Genomic DNA, 19,959 nt, shown 5'->3' with positions numbered 1-19,959 from the left:
TGCACACTATGTTGGATTAAAAATTGTAGTTGTACTTTTGCAAGGACACTTAGAATATAAGGGACCAAAATATGACAACTTGTCATTAGATTATTTTTCATAATCAGAAGATTTGCAGTACATTAATTCACCTTTTTAAAAAATCAGCTTTCAGGGGGTTTTGGCTGTGGTGTAGTGCACTAAGCTGCCATCTGCAGAGCCAGCACCCCAGATGGGTCCTGTTCAAGACCCTTCTGCTCCTCTTCCAATCATTCTCCCTGATAATGTTCCTGTGAAGGCAATGGATGATAACCCAAGTGCTTCAGGCTCTGCACCCACATGGGAGACCTAGATGAGGCTGCTGGCTCCTGGCTTCAGCCTGGCACAGTCTTGGACTTTGCAGCCAGTTGGGGAATGAGCCAGTGTATAGAAAATCTCTCCTCTCTTTCTATCCCTCCCTCTCTCACTGTGACTCTGACTTTCAAATAAATATTTTAAAATAATCAGCTTCAGGGGTGAGCATTGTGATGTACTGTGCTTAACCACCACCCAAGATACCAGCATACTTTATGGGCACTGGTTCATATCCTGGCTGCTTCTCTTCAGAAGCAGGTCCCAGCCTAGGAAAGTAGTGACAGATTTTCCAAGTCCTTGGCCCCTTGACACCCATATAGGAGACCCAAAAGAAACTCCTGGCTTCTGGATTTGGCCTGCTCATCCTTGGCCAGTGAGGCCATTTGGAGATTGGACCAGTGGATGGAAGATCTTCATCACTCTCCACATATCTGTTTCTTTCTTTCTCTCATTCTGTAACTCTGCATTTCAAGTAAATAAATAAATCTTTAAAATCCAACAGAACAGAATGAATTAATAAAGGAAACTATTTTGTCCTGGACTTTTCTTTGATGCTGGACTCTTACATACTACAGTCAGAAGAGATTTACCCCAAGGATACTAGTGTGTTTTTACATACACAAATCACTACACATGACATGCTATAACAACAAAAGTGCAAAAATTGTATGTTATTCTCAATAGATGTAGAAAAGGCAGCTGATAAAAATTAGAGAGTCTTTCATTACAGGAACTCTGAACAAATTAGGTACACAAAGAATACACAATAACATAATAAAGGACATATACAACAAGCCAACAGTTGACACCATATTGAATGTGGAGAGGCTGAAGAATTCTTCTCCAAGATCTGGAATAACCCAAAATGATCATTTTAAGCATTTCTATTTAACATAGTATGAAAAGTCATGTAGCAATTAGGTAAGAGAAAGAAATAAAGAGACATTCAAATTGGAACAAAGGAAGTCAAACTGTCACTGGTGGGAGATGACATGAGCACATACATAGAAAACATCACATACTCTAACAAAGATCTTTTAGAATCAATTAAACAAATTTGCAAGATAAAATGTCAAAATATAAAAGTCAGTAGCAGTGATTTATACTAATAGCAAGTTATCTGAAAAAGAAATTTTAAAACTATTCTTATTTCCAATGACTATAAAAATACCAACCTAAAACTCAGTTCAACCAATAGGACAATGAGACCTGGAAAATACTGATGAAAGACATTAAAAAAGGCACAAAAGAAATGAAGACATCTATGGCCATAGATTGGAAGAATAGATATCAGTAAATGATCATATTAACCAAGGCTGCATAATGATTCATGCAATTCTTATCAAAATGCCAATGGCATTTTCATAGAACTAGAAAAAATATTAAAATTAATTTAAATACATGAAAGAGACCCAAATAGCCAAAAATATATTGACTAAAAAGAACACAACAGGATATATTTATATTACCCAAATTTAAAATATTTTTCAAAGCAAAGTCACAATGAGGTTTCCTCTCACTCCAGTTAAAATGGCTCTCATGTGGATATCAACAAACAACAAATGTTAGTGAGGATATGGGGAAAAGGTACCCTAACCCACTCTTTTGGGATGTGAACTGCTCTAGCCACTGTGAAAGACAGTATGGAGATACCTCAGAAATCCAAATGTAGATCTACCATATGATCCAACCATCCTATTCATGGGAATTTACACAAACTTCAAGAAATCAGCATTTGAAGGTGTTATATGTACCCCTATGTTCATTGTAGCACAATTCAATATAGCTAAGATCAGCAATCAACTCACATGTCCATCAGTTTTTGACTAGAAAAAGGAACTATGCTATATATACACTATGTAGTATCCTGTATTTTGCAACAAGATGGGCACTATCAGAAACCGTTTTACTAAGTGAAATAAGCCAATCCCTAAAGGACAGATATGATATATTTTCCTTGATCTGAGGTAACTAATAGAATACCTGAAATGCAATGTAGTGAAATAGATATTTTGAGATTTGATGATTTTACAGCTCCTGTCTCTTCCATTAAGGAACAGTGTTTTTTTGTTTTTCTTCTTCATACTATTTGTAGAATTCTTTTGTTTAGTGTAGGATTAACTATATGATCTTTAAGTAAATTGAACATAGATCTTGGTAAAAATTAGGAGTGGGAATGTGAGAAGAAAGAGGAAGAAGTTTTGGAGTTTGGGCAGGAAATAGGGTGGTGATGAGTATCACTATGTTCCTAAATCTGTATATAGGAAATACATGATATTTGTATAACAAAATTTAAAAAGTAAAAACTTATTTCCATTGGGCATGCATGTATATATATACTCCCTATATCTATATCTATATCTATATCTATATATCTATATCTATATCTATATCTATATCTATATCTATATCTATATCTATATCTATATAAGGATCTATATATATAGGTATATATATCTATATATGTATATAGGTATATATACATATAGGTATATATCTATATCTATATCTACATGTATATCTATATCTACATGTATATAGATATAGATATATATACCTATATATATACCTATATATACCTATATACCTATATATAGGTATATATATGTGTGTACCTATATATCTAGATATAGATATACCTATATATCTATATGTAATATATATTAATAATTATATAAAATTATATCTATATATATCTACGTAGTCTATATATCTATATATTATATATAGATTATATATATAGATATCTATATATCTATATCTACCTATTGGAAGATTAGAAGTACAGGTATATATATAGATATATATATATATATAGAGAGAGATCTCAAATAGTGGCATTGCTGGAACATACGGTAGTTCTTTCAGATTTTTTAGGAATATTAACTCCTTTTTGGGGGATGTACTTAATTACATTGCCACCAAAATTACACGAAGATGCCCCTTTCTCCTCATCCTCTCCATCACTCATTGTCTTTGTCTTTTGGGTAAAAGGCAATATACTTAGAATAAAATAACTTATTGTAGCTTTCATTTGCATTTTCCTCATGATTACTTATAGTGAGCCTTTATTCATTAACCTGTTGTTCATTTCTACATCTCCCTTTGAGAGATCTATGTTTCAATGTGTTGTTCATTTATAAATTGTATTTTTTGCTATCAAACTGCGTTTCTCATATGTATTAATTATTAGCACCTTTTCAGATATATTGATTATAAATATTTTCTCCCATTTTTTAAATTTATCTTTATTTTTAGAAATTGCTGTTTCATTTCTTAAAATTTTATTTAAGTTATACAAGTTTATGTATTTGATACATAAAGATTTAGGAACATAGTAATACACCCACCCTACCCTCCTTCCCGCCATGGTCCAACAATTTTTTCTACTCAATCTCCCATTCCCACTCTTAATTTTTATAAAGATCTATTTTCCATTTACTGAATGATCATAAAGTTAACCCTACATTAAGTGAAAGAATTCAACAAATGGTATGAAGAAAAAAGATGTTATCCCTCAACAGAAGAGACAAGGCTGTAAACAATCATCAAATCTCGAAAGGTCCATTTCATACAATACATTATATTTTAGATACACTATTAGCATTGATCAAGAAAAATATATGATATCTGTCATTTTGTTTCTGGATTATTTCACTTAAAATAGTTTGCAGTTGTGCCCATCTAGTTGCAAAAGTGGGAAGCCACATCATATGGTAGATCTATATTCAGACTTCTGAGATATCTCCATACTGTCTTCCACAGTGGTTACACCAGTTTACATTCCCATCAACAGAGGACAAAATAAGTCTTTTGAAAATACATTTGCTTTCCTATGTTTATTACAGAACAATTCACAGCAATCAAGAAATGGAGACAACCTAAGTGTCCATCCACTGATGAATGAATAAGGAAAATATGATACATATAACCAGTGGAATATTATTATGCCATTAAATGATTTAAATCTTTTCATATGTAAGAAGATTGGAAGTACAGGTAATTATTTTAAGTGAAATAAGCCAAGCACAGAAAGATAAGCATTATGCGATTTCACTCATGTGGAATCTAAATGGTTGATCTAATGTAAATTAGATATATAATGGTTACCAGAGTCTGGGGAGTGTGGTGGGGGAGTGAAGGGTGGAGAAAAAAATGATGAACAGATACTAAGCCATAGCTAGATAGGAGAAAGAATTTCTGGTGTTCTATTGTATAGTTGATTGACTATAGATAATTACAATGTATTATACATTATTCTAAAATAAACTGGGTGAAGGGCTTTTCAATATTTTCTTCAAAAAGAAATGCTGTTTGAGGAGGTAGATATGTTAACCCTAATTACACATTAAATTATAAATGTATACAAATATCAAGTCATAACGTGATAGTCCATAAATATGTATAAATTTTTGTGCTCATTAACAAATTGTTTTCAAATTATTATAGAGGAAGAAGGAAGGAGAGGGAGGGAGAAGTGCAGGGGAAGAGGGGAGAAGGGAGAAGGGAGAGGGAGGGGAGAATCAGGAGGGGGGAAGGAAAGTGATGGACGAGGGCATGGTGGAAGGAATTAAAGAAGGCAAGCAAAACCAAATATTAAGATTAAATACAAATGGTGAACAAGAAAATATTGTTACCAGCTTTCTGCAGACAAAATGGAAATATATACATTCATGCAAATAGAGATAAAATATTAAAATGTGGCTATCTTTTTCAACATTCATTTATTCATTTATTAACTTTATTAAATTATAAAATTTGTATTACCCTATGCCAAAAATTGGAGGAGAGTAAAAAAGATATTGTTATTTCAAATGAGATACTGTCACTGTGAATGATATTACATTTCCTTTTTAAAAGATTTATTTTATTTATTTGAAAGGTAGAGTTACAGAGAAAAGCAGAGAGAGAGAGATCTTTCACCCACTGGCTCACTACTCAAATGATTGCAATGACTGGGCCTGGGTCACTCTGAAGCCAGGAGATTCATCTGAGGCTTCCATGTGGATTCAAGGGCCCAAGGACTTTGGCCATCTTCTGCTGCTATCCAGGTGCATTATCAGGGAGCTGAACCAAAGAGAAGCAGTCAGGGCTCAAACTAGTGCCACTATAAAGCAGCGGCTTTACCTGCTAAGCCACAATGCTGTCCCTTTTGATATCTTTAAAATCATCTTCACGAAAAATGTGGAAGATGGCGGAATAGGCAGGGAGCACACTTAGTCCGGGAGGAGAGAAAGTTTAATATAAGTGGAGATACTGCAGGGTTAAGGAAGAGTAGGGGATGAAACAGCAGAGCAAACTCTTCCGGAACTAGTGATTCACAGTGGACCTGCGTGGAGAGCGTGGGAGCCCAAGTTCGGGACACCAGCGGCAGACTCAACGCACCAGCGCTGGAACGCGAGGTGAGCCGAACCTCCATAGCCCGAGATACCAGCAGGCAAGTGGAAAGAGGAGGCTAGAGGGAACGAGGCTTGAAACTCCGTGGGGAAAAGTTCACCAGGCTAACTAGAAGAGAGAGAAAAAAAATAAAAAAAGTGACTGATACGGACACAAGTTTCTCTCTCTCCGCTCACCTCTCAAAGGCGAGCAAGACAGAGCAGGCGCCATTTTGGACATACGTCATAAGCAGGGCGACCTCAGGTCTGCACCAGCCCTGAGCCTAGCAGAAAAACCTGACTCTGTGGGGAGGGGTGAAATACCAGGAGATTAGCATCTAACTTGGCAACCCAGTGGGAGACTGCAGGAGAATTGGAGCCCACACTGAGGGCAGCAGAGATTCCCTATGTGGTCCTTGGGAAAGAGCTTCCAATTTCTGGCTCCTGTGGGTATATCATTTGCCTGCTAACTACCTCCAATTACGTTCAGCTGTGCGGAATTACTTCCCTTTTAAATCAAAAAAAGAAAGAGAGATTTACCATACCTAACCTGGGAGTGTCATCCTTGACACACCCTCAACCCTGAGGAACCAAACACAGCTCTCAGTCCACACTCATCTCAAGCCTCTAAGGCTCCACTGAAAGCAGACAGTCCACTTAATATAGAGCCATAGTGTAACAAGAAAAAACACCACAGTGAAGAAACCAAATATCTCCAATATGCCAAACAACAAATGCAAAAACCAAGCTAACAAGAACAAGGAAGAAACTATGACGCCCCCAAATGAAAAAGACACCCCAATTCAAGATTATGAAGATGATGAGATCGAAGAAATGCAAGAAGCGGATCTCAAAAAATTGATAAGAACATTAAGAAGTTCTCAAAAACAAATTCTTGAACTACAGAAATCCTTCATGGACAAGATAGAAAATCTCTCTCGTGAAAGTGAAATATTAAGGAGGAATCAAAATGAAATGAAACAACTAGTGGAACAAGAAACTCTGATAATGACTAGAAATCATAATGAAATGAAGAGTTCAATAGATCAAATGACAAACACATTAGAGAGCCTTAAAAACAGAATGGGCGAAGCAGAAGAGAGAATATCAGACTTAGAAGACAGAGAACAGGAAAGGAAACAGGCAAACCAAAGAAAAGAAGAAGAAATTAGAAATCTAAAAAATATTGTCGGGAATCTACAGGATACTATTAAAAAACCCAACATTCGGGTTCTAGGAGTTCCTGAAGGCATGGAGAGGGAGAAAGGATTAGAAGGCATTTTCAGTGAGATACTAGCAGAAAATTTCCCAGGTTTGGAGAAGGACAGAGGCATCTTAGTACAGGAAGCTTATAGAATCCCTAATAAACATGACCAAAAGAGATCCTCACCACGACATGTTGTAATCAAACTCACCACAGTGAAACATAAAGAAAAGATCCTAAAAGGTGCAAGAGAGAAACGTCAGATCACTCTTAGAGGATCTCCAATTAGACTCACAGCAGACTTCTCATCAGAAACCCTACAAGCTAGAAGGGAATGGCGAGACATAGCCCAGGTACTAAGAGAGAAAAACTGCCAGCCCAGAATACTATATCCTGCAAAGCTCTCATTTGTGAATGAAGGTGAAATTAAGACTTTTCATAGCAAACAGAAACTGAAAGAATTTGTTGCCACTCATCCTGCCCTGCAAAAGATGCTTAAAGATGTCTTACACACAGAAACACAGAAACATGGTCACCAATATGAAAGAAGGTAAAGGAAGGAAACCTCACAGCAAAAGATCACAGGAAGCTCAATTTCTCTTTGACATAGAATTAAACTCTGATGCTCTGTTAAAGCAATGTGTTAAAGTAATCTATTATGTTATCTTGATGTCTGTTAAATTCTATTTGTTCAAAAACAGCTGAATTTTTATTAAGAGCTCTGGGTTATTTAAATATGTGCTTTTTTCAAAAATTTGAATAATCACCTTGTAACAATGATCAAATTTGGTCTATGTTATGTCATGATTTTAAGAAATCTTATTTCAACCAGATATTTTGGATTTTGAGCCTTCTTGGCATTCTTGACAGGCATTCAAAAAATCAAAGTTTCAAACAATCTGGTCTCTAAAATTTCCAGTAAATCCTGGACTTTGGTTTTTCCAGTTTGGGCCCAACTGAAAAAATCGAAGGACCTATGTCTCTCATCTTATAGAGACACCAACTAATCAGTCTATTTGGAGTATATTAGAAGGACTGTCAAGATGTGATGTGGTACCAGACTTTAAGTTTCTATAATGGAAAATGCTATTAATACAAATGTTTGAGAATTCAAAAGTCTAATGATCTTGTGTTACTAGACATGATAGTTATCTTCATGAGAAAGCCCCAGAGGCTTAAAGGGTTAAATACTTGTAAAATCCTACAGGTGCTTTCAAAAATACTGTGAAGTAAGCAAGTGCCTCTTGTTGGTTGATGAGTTTATAATTTTAAACATGGCGACTTAAAGTCTTTTGTCATCCACAGTTATATATGATGTGCTGCTCATAAAACTAAAGCGTTGTTGGTTCTGTGTTTAGCTGTCCTCCTATAGGTTCCTATGGACTTTTTCCAGCCACTTTTATTGTATTCAGTACTTTGGGATGGCTCTGTAAACAGATGAAGCCAATAATGTATTAACAGTACCAACTGAGAGAAAGTATGGTTAACTGAGGTTACTAAAAAGAAAAAGCAATTCAAATCAATTGGCAATCTACAAAAAGAGTTAAAGATTTTAAAAGCTATTATTAAAATTGCTATATTGGTCTATTATGCTATATTATATGTGTGTACATATTGTATGTCCACATGGGGAAATTTTATTAAGAGTTTTATTTTAAATGGCTTATAGATAAGATTGTCCATAAAGTTAAGCTGCTAAAATCAATCAAAGATACATTTTAATCTGTGGGACCTGAATCTGTGTATCATATGTTTTAGACTTGTTGGTAGAAAGAAACAAAACATTTTAGATGGTTGTGCTTAAGTTTACTGGCTAAACAAACTACACCATGTTAGATATTTAAGAGGTGTTTTCAAATACATGATTCTTAAAATTTATAGAAGGCATTGGACCTTCTGGTAAATGTTTTCTTAAGTTGTTATCTAATGGTTGAAATGGTTTGCTAAGTATTCATGTGATATTGCTATTGTCAGCAAGCGATCTAGGACTTGCTCCCTCATTTCTCTATTCTAAGCCCAACTTGTTCTTTCATTTCTCTATTCTCTTCAAGGTAGGAAACTAATTCTATTATGAAGGAATCTGTAGGATGCACAATTTAATCTTTAGACCTTATCAAAGAGATGGCTAACATTTTTCTGCAATAGCATAGCCAAAATAAGAACTCAAATAATAATCTCATAGCTAGATTCACTTCGCCATCAGCCAAGTATACAGTAAGTAGAAAAAACCTCCCTTTCAGACCAAAGGGAAAGAAAGTTTTAAAGTGAGAATATAATTTTCCTCATGGGCATTGTCTACCTTAGAAAAACTACTACAGAACATGCCTGTGACTATAGACTTGTAGTTCAGGCCACCGAAGATTAAAGATGGGAAACGGGCACTCCCTTGACTTGCATCCTCTGGTCTACTTTAACACAAACCAGGAGGCAAAGAAAGCTCGGCATCAGAAGCAATGGGTGGCAGGCCTATTAATGGCTGATCTGTACAGTGATCTGCCCTCAAGGAGACCCAACAGGCCAGTCCACTGCAGTGGCTTTCAATGTGGTAAGCCTGGGCTTCAGCAGAAGTCAGCTTGTGAAGAGCCCTCGCAGCTCTGCCAAGAGTTGGATCACTGGAAATGGACCTGCCCTGGAGTCGAAGGATGCCCAGGTCAGAGCCACAGATCTTATTGGCTCTAAGCTGAAAAGCCCTTCACTCAGCCCAACTTCCAAAGTGACCACTGCAGCTGAGGGGATGGTCAAGTAGGGTCAGCAACATTGCAGACAGAACTGTAAAGTTCTTGTTAGAGATGCCCCCTGCCTTTACCTGGCCAGCTCTCCTCCCAGGCCAGCCAAGTAATGAAAGTCAACAGAGTGCCTTCCCCTAGGAGGTTCACACCTCCCTTAGGATATACCCCATGTGAAGAGATAGATAGGTCTGGGCCTCTGAATTTACAAGGCCTAAAGCCCACCAGATTATTATCAAGCCCCTTCTATCAGGTTCTATTTGCCTCTCAATCAGAAAACTTAATTGTAGCTTAGACACCACCTTTCTTAGCTCCTCTAATAATGACTCTGTCCTTTGTTCTAGGCCCTGTCTAGTGCACTTGGGCCTCATTCCTTTGTAATCATAACCTCTACTCTACCTCCAATGGCTCTACTCCCAACCTGTGTGTACTGATGGTCCTCTTCCCCACTTAATGCTGTATAATTGTTCAAACCTGGTAAATGCCACTCTTAGGATCATTGGTTACTATCCTCACTCTGTCTTTTATGACCTTGTCTAAATATGATCAGAGTTGGCAAACTTGGAAGGCTTCCATAGCCTTGGCAACTCATGACGACAGCCTAGGATGGTTACTGGCGCCATAAACTAGAGTGTCAATTTGTTGGGTCAACAACAGGAGCCACTTTGCACTTGCTCCTCATGTGGGATCTCTGTCCTTAATGTGCTGTACATTGTGATTTAATGCTGTAACTAGTACTCAAACAGTATGTTTCACTTTGTGTTTCTATGTGGGTGCAAACTGTTGAAATCTTTATACTAAATTGATCTTCTGTATATAAAGAGAATTGAAAATGAATCTTGATGCAAAAAAGGGGAGAGGGTGCGGGAGAGGGGAGGGTTGCGAGTGGGAGGGAAGTTATGGGGGGGGGGAAGCCATCGTAATCCATAAGCTGTACACTGGAAATTTATATTCATTAAATAAAAGTTTAAAAAAAAGTCATCTTCACTATATTTTCAATATCAGGTAAACAATTGATTGTTTTAAATTAAACTATCACTACACTGATTGGTTGCTTGCAAAAAGTAAAAGAAAATTTTTTCTTAATAAAGATAGGATTATTCAGAACCTCAAATTATGTCTGCATTTTTTAATGCAAAGTATCTAACATACAACTTAGATTTAATAGACATGTCGGGAAGAAAAATATATGAAACAGAATGACTGGAGATCTAGATATTGGAGTTATCAAGACTAGAATATAGATAACTGACAAATATTCAAGATTCATGATAAGAGAGTTTTCACGGAGAAATAAAAAATAGTCTAAAAATCACATAGACATACTTTAACACACAAACAGAAAAACTAAAATAAGTGAATGAGGTTAATAACAGTTTAGAAAAAGCTAAAGTGAAAGAGAGGTGGAATACTTGCTGGCCTTCAGAATTCATGGAGGATTGGCTCCAATGCCATTCACAGATATCCAAATCCATGGATTCCTAAATCTCTTGTATAAAATGACATAGTATTTATACATAATATATTCACATCTTCTGGTACACCTTAAATCATCTAGATTTACTTAAATACCTAATAAAATGTAAATGCTATGAAAATAATTACTGTGTTATTGAAAGAATAATGTCAAGAAATATTTTTTTGACAGGCAAAGTGGACAGTGAGAGAGAGACAGAGAGAAAGGTCTTTCTTTTCCATTGGTTCCCCCCCAAATGGCCACTATGGTGGGCACGTTGTGGCTGATGCACTGTGCCGATCTGAAGCCAGGAACCAGGTGCTTCTCCTGGTATCCCATGCAGGTGCAGGACCCAAGCACTTGGGCCATCCTCCACTGCCTTCCCAGGCCACAGCAGAGAGCTGGACTGGAAGAGGAGCAACCGGGACTAGAACCCAGGGTGCTAGCACCGCAGGTGGAGGATTAGCCTAGTGAGCCATGGCGCTGGCCAATAAGAAATCTTTGAATGTACAATTAAATCTATACATGTAGATTTCATTTTTTTGAAAAATTTTTATTTATTTTTTTAGTTTTCCAAATGCAATTTTTAGATATAATCACTTAGGTGCTTAAATGAATACATAAAAGACCCAGAGGGGGATCTTACCAGTACTCTAACAAGGTAAAGTATACAAATCCCTCTTTTTCCCCTACCTTCCAGCTTTGCAAGAGGGAACACCTAACAGAATCCAGTCCAGTATATCACTATACCAGTTCTGTGCTTTGAAAAAATATCTGGCTACATATGAGTCTGAATACATCAAATGCTGCTCTTGCCCTTAAAACTTCTAAGAGTAGTTATCATTTCTAGTGTGGCACTTCAGGATAATGAATAATGACCAAGGGAAAAAAATCTTTAAAATAAAAGCAAGAATATATCATGTCTTCCCAGATTTTTTGAAGCAGATTGTCAAATTCTTCAGCTTAAAAAAAAAAGTCTGAAAAAGACTGCTGCTATATTATTCAAAGAACTGCATTCCTACAAAATGGACTTGGCCTATGTAGCTCATTCCATAAACACATTTAATATAAAACTCTTCATATTTTTATCAAGGATAAGTAATTTTAAGGATAAATAATGGAGTATTTATTCCATTGTCCTCTGGTATTTTAGTTTATTGAATATTTTTCTAACAAACATTTTGAAAAGTTTATTATCATTTTTTCTTTGATTACCTACCAGTTACTTAACTATGTGTTTTTTGTTTTGTTTTGTTTTGTTTTGTTTTGTTTTTAAAGACAGAGTTACAGAGAGAAGTAGAGACAGAGAGAGAGAAATCTGGTTCACTCCCTGCAGTGGGCAGAGCTGCGCTGATCTGAAGCCAGGAACCAGGAGCTTCTTCCAGGTCTCCCACATGGGTAACAGGGGCCCAAGGACTTGGGCCATCTTCTTCTGCTATTCTAGGCCATAGCAGAGAGCTGGATCAGAAGAGGAGAACTGGGACTAGAACCAGTGCCCATATGGGATGTCAGTGCTTCAAGTTAGGGCTTTAACCAACTACACCACAGTGCAGGCCCCTCAACTTTTCTTTTCAACATCATAAATACAATAGCTTAGAGTTAGCCTTTCTGCTTTTGTTTTAGAAAGTAGATCCTCGAGATATTTAGAGTCCTAACTGGAGAGCTAGCAATGAAATAATATAGTTTAATGATACACCACTGTCTCCTGTTTTCTTTTTCTTTTTAAAATTTATTTTAAAGGTAGAGTTATAGACGGTGAGAGAAAGAGACAGAGAAAAAGGTCTTCCTTCTGTTGGTTCACTCCTCAAATGACTGCCCTGGCCTGTGCTGCGACTGGAAGAGCCGGACTGGAAGAGGCGCAACTTGGACTATGCCCATATGGGATGCTGGCACAGCAGGTGGAGGATTAACCAAGTGAGCCAGGCCCTGGCCCCAACTATGTGGTTTTAAAAGGTAATCTGCTTTAAATTCTCAAAGTCAATACTAAGAAAAATATGCAGCTTATCCTAATTGTTAACATTTATAAAATGTATAGTTCATTCAAATAAAAAATAACTTTTTTTCATAAATAATGCATACAAAGCACAAGAGCTTTTTAGTATATTTAGTGAAGCCAAGCATTTTGACATCAACAAAAACATCTTTTTATCTTAAACTAAATTTTCAAACAGCATGCCATTTAGTTCATACTGAACTAAATTTCCAAAACAATATGATTTTTAATGATTTGCATAATTTAATCTTGATAGGTACTTCAAGAAAAATATAGTTTTACTGTCATAGTTTTGATGAGAAGAAATAATAAAAATAATATAGATACCACTGGAGGATTAACAGGACAAATAATATAGATATATTACAGGAGGGTGAATCCATTGAACGAAAAGGAATTCTTTTTTTTTTTTACCACTTCTACTGTTTCATTCATAACATTGATATATATGACCCACAGGAGAATTTCCATTCATAACAGTGAAAGAAGGTTTGTCTTATATTATAACAGTGGACATCTCTACATTGTAATATTTCCCAATTCATCTCATGCCCCAGAAAATTCTGCTGTGCCTAACCCTGAACAGAACTCCCTGTAGTACATCTTGCTGCAACCTCAATCTTCTCCATGAATCAGTACATTTTGGCATCAAGATAATGATAAGTTCATTCCCTGGTCATGTAGGATAGCTGAGTTCACCACCATATGAAGAAGATGATCTCTCAGTTCAAATTTTTTTTCAGTCAGTGCTGTTTTAATGTGACTTGGTTCTTCATCAACTCTGACTTCCATCTGCTAGAAGATTCTGAAGAAGATGGGAATCCAGGCTTGGGCATACAGAACATCACAGCTTTGTTTAATTTGGGTGCATGGTGCCATTTTAGGTGACCCATTCCCAAAAGATAGCCCTGACCCCCAAATTAGATGTCATTGGCCTACCCATTGCTTCTTATTTTTTTGTTTTGTTTTTTTGTTTTGTTTTGTTTTTGCTTTTTATTTCATAAATGTGAATTTACAAAGTGCAACTTTTGTATTGTTGTGCCCCCCCCAAAAAGGAATTGTTAACAGAAGTTCAATACTTTTACTAAGTTCAATAGGAGAAATGACTAAAAAGATGTTTGTAAAAACCCAAGACCACAAAAGTGTATCAGAAGTCAATCTTAATAATGTTGCAGATTTTGTTCCAATTACAAAAATCAGGAAAGATGAAAGGTGTTTCTGATTTAGAATTATTTTCTAAGAACATTGGATTCATTTTCTGAAATGTGTTCTATCCATTTGCTTGATCAGAAAGCTCCAGCTTCAATGTTCATACTTATTTTCTAATGGAAAGCAAAGTAATTAAAGTCTGATAAAAATGGATGGTGATCTTCAAGTATAGGCCATTTGGACTTTGTAATGAAGTCATAGTTATGACAGGTTGATAAGTCTGAGGTTCATTTCCTATCAAAAGGAAAAAGTAAAACAAGTCTGGTTTATTACCCTTACCTTCTTAATAGTAACTAACAGATTTTACAAATCAAGCACCTCATAGTGTGACATGAAATCCTTTAAATCTGAAACAGTATCTTAAGTCTCAATTTTTGAAATAAAAAATCAGATAATCAATGAAGTTTTTAAGTAATAAACTGTGCTACCCACATTATTTAGGTGAAAACTGGCCCATGAATTTAGGCCGAGTTTTCGATAGAAGATATTTCTTCTTTGATTCATATACAATAAAACATTTTAATATTTAATAAGAATCTCTGTTTCTGTATATTGGATCAAAAGTGTGTTATGTTTTAAGTAACAACTTACAGACAATTAACTCATATTCTGCATATCCAAATGGTGGCTTCATATGGGAGCCTTTCATCCACGTACAGCATCAATACTTTAATAAAGCATGAATTTATTTTGCTTGAGGATTAAGTCTCATTCTCCATGGTTAATGCAGGATTGCTCATAGCAGCTTTGCCTCTTCCAAGGTCTATATTGTTTTCTGTCCAAGACTGAGAGTCAGTAAGAAGGTGGATCTGGGATTCTCACAATGGCTTTGCAGGAATTTATGGTTTTCAGGATTTTAGTTGTTGAATTCAGTCCTGCAGGAGTAGATGGTTGTGCAGGATCCTGGTTAACAAGGCAAGCTTGGAAGGAGCAGCCATCAGACAGACATGAAAAAGTGGGTGGCAACCAGTACTTCTTTGTTTTTTTTTTTTTTTTTTGACAGGCAGAGTGGATAGTGAGAGAGAGAGAGACAGAGAGAAAGGTCTTCCTTTGCCATTGGTTAACCCTCCAATGGCCACTGTGGCCTGCGTGCTGCGGCTGGCACACCACGATGATCCAAAACCAGGAGCCAGGTGCTTCTGGTCTCCCAGGGGGTGCAGGGCCCAAGCACTTGGGCCATCCTCCACTGCACTCCCTGGCCACAGCAGAGTGCTGGCCAGGAAGAGGGGCAACTGCGACAGAATCCGGTGCCCTGAACGGGACTAGAACCCCATGTGCTGGTGCCGCAAGGTGGAGGATTAGCCTAGTGAGCCGCAGCACCGGCTGCAACCAGTACTTCTTCTGATCACCAAAAACTTGTCTCATTATTTTTACTGAGACCTAAGCTGAATCCATTCTTAATGGTTCCACTTCGAAATACTGGACTCCTGAATGCCTCTAATGTAGATTTATTTTTTGCTGACTAGCCAACAATGATAGCCAAATAGAGAAGATAAGCTGACAGAAAACTAGCTTCAGCAAAGATTAGAAACATCATATGGAACTTGGCTTGGGTATCTGGTAGACCACTTGTCCAAAACTTGACAACATTCTGTAAGTCTGTAGCAGTGATAAAAAGGCAGTACAGCAGAGAATCAGCCAGGAAAAGAAGGAAGAATTTACAATCTGAAGTCCAACACAATTGTTCACCCATGGGCAATGATGATCCATCTTCAAAATACATTTATCACAGATGGAACAGAGATGGTAGTGATCTGGTTTTATAAGTTGGCATCTATCACAATAGCAGATTGCTCTAGTCATGGTCCTGGTATAAATGAGAAGATCCCTAGCTGCTCACCTAACAACTTCCTGATGGGCTTGTCCTCTTGGCTCTCTCTCTCCAACAATTCTTTCTCTGCATAAGAGAGATGGCATTCTTTAGAAGGATCCATTGGTATTGTAAAGATAGTTTTCCAGTACGACCTGACAAACAATCGCGAAAAGTAGGTGATAAGCCAACTAGCCCACAACTTGTTCGCCAATGTTTTCCATGGGAACTAGTCAGAGATGGATGGTGGTGGCGTAGTAGGACCAGCCCTGGAGGAGGCTGATGCACACCACCGGGATTCAGGACGGCACCCGCCACAACACACGCCGGTACCGCCGCCTGATGCTGCATAGGCCCGAGGGTGCCATCTTCCAGCGACATCCACCTGCCCAGCTCTGGCCTCTGGGCGGGATGGCCGCGCCAGGGGCTCCCGGTAGGACTGGCCTGGGGGCGGGGGCTGGTTGTGCTGTGGCTACTGCCACCGCCACTGTGAACGCCCAGCTCCTCAGCCCAGCGGAGGAGGCAGCCATGGGACGAGGGGGCAGAGGAGGCAGCTCTACATGTAGATTTAAAAATGTATTTTCTATCGACTGTTTTGTTGAAGACATGGATGCATAATCTCTGTTTATAGAAAGCCAAATCCAAGAGAGAATAAAATATTCAGTCTTAAAATGGGGAGAAAATAAAAGATGAAAAGTGACAATGATGCATGAATTAAATAAGTCACAGAGAAACTGCTGACATTTTTCAATTGTAGGCCCAAGTGGAAAGGTTTAAAAAGGAAAAAAACAATAAGCAGAAACAATATTGAAGAAGAAAATCATTGAAAATTTTCCAAAACTTTAAAAAGTCAACAATCACCAAATTATAGATGCATTAAATGATGCAAACCATTTTCAAGGTAAACCTTTAGGTTCACTTTTTGAAACTAAAGACAAAGAGAAGACAACAAAATATATAATCTCCAAAGGATCTAAAGTGAGAGAATAGCTAACTTATCTGTGTCTGGTTTCACTGTATTAGTTGAGGAATCTGAATTTTGTACTGCTGTCAGAAAAATCAGTATCCATTAACACCTATAGACATCATTTGTGAAAGTGTATATATATATATGTATATATATGTATATATATATATGTATATATATTTATATATACATGCAATTTCAAATAAAAATTGAAATGGATCATAGCTGGAACATTTTTACTCAAGCAAATATTGAAGCAAACATTCTGACTGGAGAAAAATAGTCTCAGAAGAACAATGGTGAAGAAATTAATAAATCTTGACTTGAAACTTTTCTATTATCATTGTGTGTATTCCATATTTTTTTTGTATTCTATAGTTTCTTTTTTTTTTTTTTGACAGGCAGAATGGACAGTGAGAGAGAGAGATACAGAGAGAAAGGTTTTCCTTTTGCCATTGGTTCACTCTCCAATGGCTGCCATGGCCGGCACATCACGCTGATCTGAAACCAGGAGCCAGGAGCTTCTCCTGGTCTCCAATGCGGGTGAAAGGCCCAAGGACTTGGGCCATCCTCCACTGCACTCCCTGGCCACAGAGGAGAGCTGGCCTGGAAGAGGGGCAACCGGGACAGAATCTGGTGCCCTGGCCAGGACTAGAACCTAGTGTGCTGGCACCCCAAGGCAGAGGATTAGCCAATTGAGCCATGGTGCCAGCCTATAGTTTCTATCCCTTATACTAAAGAAAAGGTAAGGAACAGAGATGTTAAATGAGGTAAAAATGCTGAATTTACCTGAGCAAGCCTGAGAATCTAAAAGCATTGTCCTGGTGCCTTACTAATCAGTAAAAGTGATAACTAGACAGAAACCTTAGAATTTTTTCCTTAACTCATCTCAGTGTGAGATTACCACAGTAATTACAGGATTATGCTTTGCCCATAGTAAAAAATGGTCTCAAAAATTAAAAAGTGGTTTTTGTTACAGAGAACATAACTAGGCAATCTATTCATATCAATCATCTCCAGGGGAGGAGGAGTGGGAGCAGGCCTGAGTGGAGGAAGATGCTCCCACAGAGTAGGGAAGGATTGCATTTCAAACACAAGCAATTATGCAAACCCACTCCCACCATGCCTAGAAAAAGAGAAAGGGACACTGAAGGGGAGAGCAGGGGACCTGCTGGAGGACTCCCTAAATGTTCCGAATAGGCAGAAGACCTCAAAGTGGAAAAGGCCGCAGCCACCATACAGGGGAGTGGCCTGTCCCCACAGAGGTGAAGAAAAGCACCCGCTCCAACACAGGCCCCTGGTATGCCTCAGGCTCCAGGCTCCAGCCTGGGATGCCTCAGGAGGAAGAGATGGAGGAGGAAGAAGCTTCCAAGGAAAAGACTGAGCCCCTCAGCATCAGAGATCATAGGAGACTGTAGCCACCAATATTTCAAGAGGGGCCTCCTCCACATTCCTGCCACTGACGGGGTGTTCCTGGGGACTTTGGCCATAGCCTGCAAACTGGGAACCTGCTCTCCCCCTCCACTCATTTTCCTCACTACAAGTCCAGCCCCTGAAGATTGATCTGGACTAGGTAATCCATCTGGCCCTTGCTTGCAGGTCCCCACACACTTAAGATCAGTCAGGGCCATGTTTAAACTCTGGATGAGATTACTCCTCAGTGTGCCATCTTAATTAGAGCTGTTTCCCAGGGCTTCTCCTGGGGCACCGGCCAGCTCCTTCCACCTCATGACATCCCTCTCCCCTTCCCCCAGGCATTCTGGGGCACTGGGTTTCTGTCTGGGTTAGGGAGTAAAAGGGACAGAGCATAAACGACAGGGTGGCTGCTGGGGCCTGGGAGGAGCAATCCTCAAATGGGGGTGGGTGTGTTTTGTTGAGTTCCTGTTTCCTCCCACACCTATTTTACCAGTGGCCTAAATTCAGGTAAAATAGAAGAGCTTGTGGGGGATGGGTGCCCTTCCATAAATCTTTGATGACTGATAACATCCATTCCTCCTTTTGCTGACCCCAGGACTTCTGGGAGTTGTAATTTATATGGGAGTTGTAATTAATTTTGGCAGATTTGGGATTTCCAAGTTGTTTGGGCCAAGGAACTAAGATGTGAAGAGTTGGCTTCACCCATTTGGGGGATGTTGAGCATCTGTCTCCCTTTAGATCTCAGGGGTCAGAGATGAGATTCCCTGGGAGTCTTCTAGCTGATTTTCCCTCCCCATAATGCTCAAGACCAGCCTATAGTCATGTATCACCCAGAAAAAGGAAAAGACACTATTTTAGGAAATGTTTTTAATAAAAGGTTCTTAATAAAAGGAAAGGTTAGGAAAGTTGTCTTATGAAATAAAGAAGCACTCCTGTCCCTTTGTGTGTTCTATGCTCTGCTATTCCCTCCTCCCCCATTGCTCTCATTGTTGGGGCACATTTAGGGACTTCCCTTCTGTTTGGGACTTATGACTTTGTATTTTGTAGTCAAGTCTCCTGTCTTCCAGTGTCACTTCCCATCCACACAGTCTACTTATTTCCCTTATAGTTATGATATACTTATTTCCTTTATAAATATGATCTATAAGCCATTGAGAGAGCAGACAGAAATGAATATCTGCTCCCAGTCTCTTCCTAGTGGTCGCCATCTGCCTTTCTTTCATCTCTTTCTCCCTTGCTCCTCTCATTTGGACTTTCATGAAAAATGCTTACTATAGTTTTGAAAGTTTACATATGAGAAACATAGATTTTTTTTCAGCTTTAGGAAAATAAAGTGTTAATTACTAAAAAGTAAGCAAATAAAAATTCTTCTAGTGGCAAGTACTTGGGTGAGAAGCATGTAGTTAACATGTTGATATCTTCTGACTCTCTTTCATCTCAAATATTACTATTTAAGAATATTGATTCTGA

The 19,959-nt window shown here is 38.0% G+C and overlaps 1 pseudogene; it reads right to left on the bottom strand.

Annotated features, from left to right (window-relative positions):
* Nucleotides 1–14,944: 14,944 nt before the first annotated feature.
* On the bottom strand, nt 14,945–16,474 carry LOC133754215 (palmitoyltransferase ZDHHC2-like; annotated as a pseudogene).
* Between the last annotated feature and the right edge of the window lie 3,485 nt (nt 16,475–19,959).

The sequence above is a fragment of the Lepus europaeus genome, chromosome Y (assembly GCF_033115175.1).
Source record: "Lepus europaeus isolate LE1 chromosome Y, mLepTim1.pri, whole genome shotgun sequence".
NCBI classification, from domain to species: domain Eukaryota; kingdom Metazoa; phylum Chordata; class Mammalia; order Lagomorpha; family Leporidae; genus Lepus; species Lepus europaeus.
This window is presented reverse-complemented; position numbering and strand designations above follow the sequence as displayed.